The following is a 6,000-nucleotide window of genomic DNA, read 5'->3' on the forward strand; positions in this document are numbered from 1 at the left end:
CAAATGACTCGTCGTCCCTAGCCATCCTTCTCCCAGTCCGTGCTTTTTTGACACAATGACACATCGACTGTCAGCTAGTAGTCTCGTCTTTCACAAAAGGCCACATCAAGGGCACATTACAGCTGCAAAGGGGCCTAGTGAGCACCCTTCCCAACCATAAAATTACAAACGGGACACCCTACTGTCGTGTGCTCAAAGGACAAGACAGGACAAGGCAAGTGCACCATTTGGAACACAGCTATTATAATGTAACCCTACACCGTTGGAAGCAAAACAAGAGGAACCGATAGTCTCAACGCCAAGAAGTGCTTTGACAGAAGCTCGCCAAGACCGTGTACCAATTTTTCAGACCATATGGTTTCCCTTTGAACACAGTGAGATGGCTCCCCCTAATCCACTCGGCCTTTTGTAAAACACCCTCTCTTGTCAAACATCTCATAATTGGGCGTAAATGTGACGAGGGGACAGAGCTGTCGATGTGTCACGGCGTCCGGTTCGCATTGCAGGAATGAATCAGAGGAGTCAGTCAAACAGAACATGAGCAGAAACAGCAGTGAATCTCTGAGATTGAGCCGTAGGGCCTTCACTATGGAAATCACAGCAAATGAGTGACCTTTAACCCTAATCAGACTGATACTACCCACCTCTCTTTCTCTGTCTTTCTTTCATTTCTTTTTGTATCTCGCTCTCTCTCTCTCTTTCCTCTCAGCTTTAGTTGACTCTTTTTTCTCTAAAGACGGCCTTATTAGTATTGCAAAGTCATCCGTGTGGGAAGTCGAGCGAGACTGAGAAATAATAGACAGACGGCTGAAACATATTCAAACCTCAACTACTCTGACATTACGCCGCGGCATCCAATCTCTACCGGCCTTAGAACAACAAACACTGAGCCTGCGGACGCGGGAGATAGTGTTCGTTTGAGCGAGGACCAACAGCTCTCTGAGGACTCGCTGTGGCACTGGCTTTTCTGATAACCGTGTGTGTGTGTGTTAGGCCACAGTGACAGGAGGGTCTGCCTGTCTTTATTTGTCTATCTGGGTGTTTTATTTGTCAGGGCTCAGATAGAGCAGTTTGTGAGCGCTCTTATTTTCTCACAAGTCCACTGTGACGATAACAGTAGACAAACTGCTTGAGATGCTGTTAGCGTTTGCGTTCATGTTTGATGAACAACTTATTTTATGTGTCTTTATAGGGCTGTCAGTCGAATTGCTGCAAATCTTCCCGTTCAGCTCAAATATGGCACGTCTGTGTGTTTGCACTGCACTATGTTTGAATACCACACTTATTTGAATATCAAACCTTTCTGACTGGTTTGTTGTTCTTGAAAATAACCTTAAATATCTTAAAGCTGTGTCTTAAAGGATTAGTTCACTTCAGAATTAAAATTTCCTTATAATTCACTCACCCCCACGTCATCCAAGATGTTCATGTCTTTCTTTCTTCAGTCAAAAAAAAAATTAAGGTTTTTGAGGAAAATATTAGGCTATAGGATTTTTCCTCATATAGTGGACTTCAATGGGGTCCAAATGTCAGTTTCAAAGTCTCGACACGATCCCAGCCGAGGAATAAGAGTTTTATCTAGCCAAACCAAAAAAATAAAAACATTTATATAGTTTTTAACCACAAATGCTGGTCTTGCACTAGCTGAGATGCGCCACACATTACGTAATCACGCTGAAAGGTCAAGCGTGACGTAGGCGGAAGTACAAACCTGTTTACAAAACCAACGTGCAAAGACTAAGTCAAACGCCATTTACAAAAAAAAAAATAAATAATAAAAGTTAAGTTGGAGGAGAAAATGAAATGGAGTTTTTCGCCCTACAAAATGCCTACATTTTCCGCCTACATCACGCGTGACCTTTTAATGTGATTACGTAATGTGATCACAGATAGTGCAAGACGAGTGTTCGTGGAATGCAAAAATCCTGGAATGTTTTCCTCAAAAACCTTCATTTCTTTTTGACTGAAGAAAGAAAGACATGAACACCTTGGATGACGGGAGGGAGAGTAAATCATCAGGAAATTTCAATTCTGAAGTGAACTACTCCTAGAACTAACAATTTGGGGACAGGAAGATTTTTTTTAAAGAAATGAATACGTTTGTTCAGCAAGGACACGTTACAAAAACTGTATAAAAGATTCTGTTTCAAATAAATGTTGTTGATTTGAACTTTCTATTCATCAAAGACCCCTGGGGGGAAAAAGCATCTTGGTTTCCATTTAAATATGAAGCAGCACAACTTTTAGTTTCAAATATAGTTTTAAATTAGTACTCTTTCATTTAGTTTGGAAAAGTTTTTACACACTTGACTAACTTTGTTTTGCATGCTTTTAATCTAAAGGCTTATACTTAAATAATTTTAAATCTAGCTCACTTAACACACATGTTGTGTTTTCATGTTGTATGGGGACAATCCATAGATATTATGATATTTATACTGCACAAACTGTATTTTCTCTCCCTTTACATTAACCCTAAACTTAAATCTACACATCACACAAAACTTTTTTCAAATTTTTACAATTTCAAAATATATCACTTAGTATGATTTATAAGCTGTTTTAACATATGGTTTACCAGGACACACACTTAAACAAACACACACACACACACACACACACACACACACACAAACCTTAAGAAACCTGGACACACACTTAAACAAACACACACACACACACACAAACCTTAAGAAACCCGGACACACACTTAAACAAACACACACACACACACACAAACCTTAAGAAACCCATGATTTAATCAAGCTATCTTTCCATCTCGTGTAAGTGATCTCATACTAAAACAGTGGCTGAGTCACATGACCCTGAGACATAAACCCAACAGGAAGAGATCAAACATTAGCCCTATACCTTCGACCTTAACATCCCCACACACTTAAACACACACACACACACACAAGAGTTTTTGACCCAGGTCCTCTTAACACACCCACAGTCTTGTGTTCTCGTGTTTCATGGTCTAATCTCTCCCTGTATCTGTTAATCTTCACTATCTTAGCTGTGCCTGTGTTGTCGGGGCTTTCCTGTGCTTGATGCCGGAGACTGAAGTCTTTGTGTTGCTGTGAGCTGGTCTCGACTCCGAAACCCCCCGTCTGATGTGGTCAGCAGGGGAGTCCTCACACTGCCACCTGTTGGGATAATTATTGACCAAACACATGCTGAATTGAGACAATGGGAGTTGTGCATGCGTACCCTAGTCACTTCTGATCTTTGGACTGGTGGTCTTGAAGCCTGAGGTCACTCAAAACTGCAGAAACATGCTCTGGGTCTCAATAGTCATTGTCTTTAAACTTAAATTTGCTGTCTGGGTCTTGGTTTATGGTCTAGACCACCACAGTCTATTTCCAGCATACTAAAAGTCATAATTACCTCAACCACAGGTCAAGAACTGGCAAGAAATCCATGGCTCTACACGACAGAATGAGCACGTCATTCGGTTTCACTTTATGTTGATGGTCCCTTTAATATATTCTGTTGACTATAGGCAACATTGCATCTACATCTCGACTAACTCTCAGTAGAGTATTAGACTGGTTAGGGTTAGGGTAAGTTGACAGGTACTTGTAAAGTTACTTATAGTCAGCAGAATGTCTGTTGGGGAACATTAAAATAAAGTGTTAGCAGACATTAATCAGACAGTCTACTAATACTCAAATGAGAGCTAGTTTACATGTTGCTAAGATACTTTTAGTCAACAGAATGTTCAAAAGGGACCATCAAAATAAAGTGTTATCCATTACTTATATTAAATGCTGTTTTGCAACCTTAACATTTTTTATAAAGATACATCTCTTCCACGAACACTTGACTCAGTCCTACTAATGCACTAATTATTTCTATATAAAAAGAAAAACTGTTCTGTCTCTATTGAATCTGTCTTTCATCTCTTTTCTAGACAGTACTTTTCTGAGCATTATTAAAACTTTGTAGTGCAGCACTTTAAGTCACTGTGGATCAAGTTTTCTGCTGAATGCATGAAGGTAAATGTCTGGGTCTAGTACTGGTCTGGCTTTTACAGGCATTGGTTATTGGAGGGTCTAGTCTTCATGTCTGATGTGAAACCAAGAAGACTTCTTTTGCATAGTGAAGCTTCTCCATTTTCAATTTTTTTCTCACTTGAAGAAAGATCAAAAGGGGATCCATCTAATTTGCAGCCTGACTCGGTCTCCGCCACGAGGGAAACATTCAAAGGCTGATGCTCACAAAGTGATGCTTCATACTCCGAGTCGGACGGATTAGCAACAAAAACCCAGCTCAATCTGAGCAGATACTGCTTCATCTCGGCACAATTCCACCTACATAGCGTCTCTCTCTGAGTTTTTTTGTGTCAGGTGCACCTCTGCCGTTCTGATATTTATGAAGCTCCTTTTGAGTTTCAGCTCTTGCATATGGATGTGTGACTGGAATATTTCATCCCGTCTGCCTCTTTTCATTTGCAGAAAATGTCGACGAGCATGCTGAAGCGCGTTGCAATGAAAGGAATCTCCATTTCATGTGAGGTTTTGACTTGGTGTGTCTGCAATCCAATTAAACGAAGGGTAAAGCTTCTGCGATGTAATCCTCGGATGGATCCTTTGAGCGCTGATCATTCCTTTCAGGATGAATCATTTGATTGGGCATCAAAGTTTGCGTGATGACAAATTTGGGTCATTTGAGTCAGTCTTTGAGTAGCATTAATGCAGTGAAACGTGTGTCTCTTACATGTATAACTTGTATGCCTCTCTCTGCTGTGAGATACAGAGGAATCACCTCATTACTGCATTACTACGGTAATGGCACTCGTCAGCGATGTAAAACTAAACAAATTCGGCTCACACTTGCCTTCATTTCGGCTGGTTTCCTCTGATTTCGTGAGCATCGCTCTTCATCTCGATCTGTTGGGGTCCCTGTGGATCAATAGACTGTGGAAGTTGTTGTTTTTTTCTTATCAAGGGATCTCAGTAGACATCGCGTCTACGCTAAGAGCAAAAAAGCTGAGGATGAAAGTGAACATCAGCCTCTGTGTGGATTTTACTGATAGCTCTAATGAAGCACAGGGCCCGTAAATAGCTCTTGGAAGTTTGTGATATTAAATTAGTTTTGGGGATGTTTGCCTCACTCAGATCACACAGACACACACACACACACACATACAAACAACCCTATAAGAAAAATGTTATTAGAATCAAGCTAAAAACTACACTTAAGTGACTTCATATGTACACACATTGGGACAATCAATTTACAGTTTTTTTCAACTGCTTACACACAAAATCCTTACTTGTCACACAATTTCTGAAACCTGACACTCAAACACACACCAAATCTGCAAAACCATACACCAATTCTTGGCCTTTGACTCAGTTTTCAATTTCATAAAACACTTTTTGCAAACCACAACACACAATTCTCTATGTAACACACACAAATCTAGGAAGTATCTTGATTTCCTTTTTCAAACACAACCTATCAAAATGCCACACTAATTCATCAGAGCCTCACACACACTCCTCACATGTGCAAACACCTTACACCAACCAATCATGGCTTTAGAATAGGCCTATAAATAGGCCAAAGGTCGAGTTATAGGTTTTTCGGACTGTGTAATACTGTAATTCACAAACACAAATGCTTACAGTAAAAAAAGTAATAGTTTGGTTTCAATCTTGCTTTCGGAAGATTTTCAACATCTCTCTGCCAATTACTTTCAATCTTGTCCTGAAGTGAACACAGGAGCTCATGAAAGAAGAGCTTTAGGTTTTGAATAACTGTGTGTATATGATATATCCAAAATATGATACCATGGCAAAGGAGTTTGCAATGTAAGACAAATGATTGCTTTTGAGATGTGTGTGTGATATTTTGAATGCAGTGATTCATTTTGCAAGAGATGTGAGGCGTTTTGCATTTTGTGTGTGCAATTCTTGGATTTGTGTGTAAAGTTTTGAAAAAAAGAGGCAAAGTTTTGAAAATGTGTGTAAGCAGTTGAAAAAAACTGTA

This window comes from Squalius cephalus (assembly GCF_949319135.1).
Source record: "Squalius cephalus genome assembly, chromosome: 25".
NCBI lineage: Eukaryota > Metazoa > Chordata > Actinopteri > Cypriniformes > Leuciscidae > Squalius > Squalius cephalus.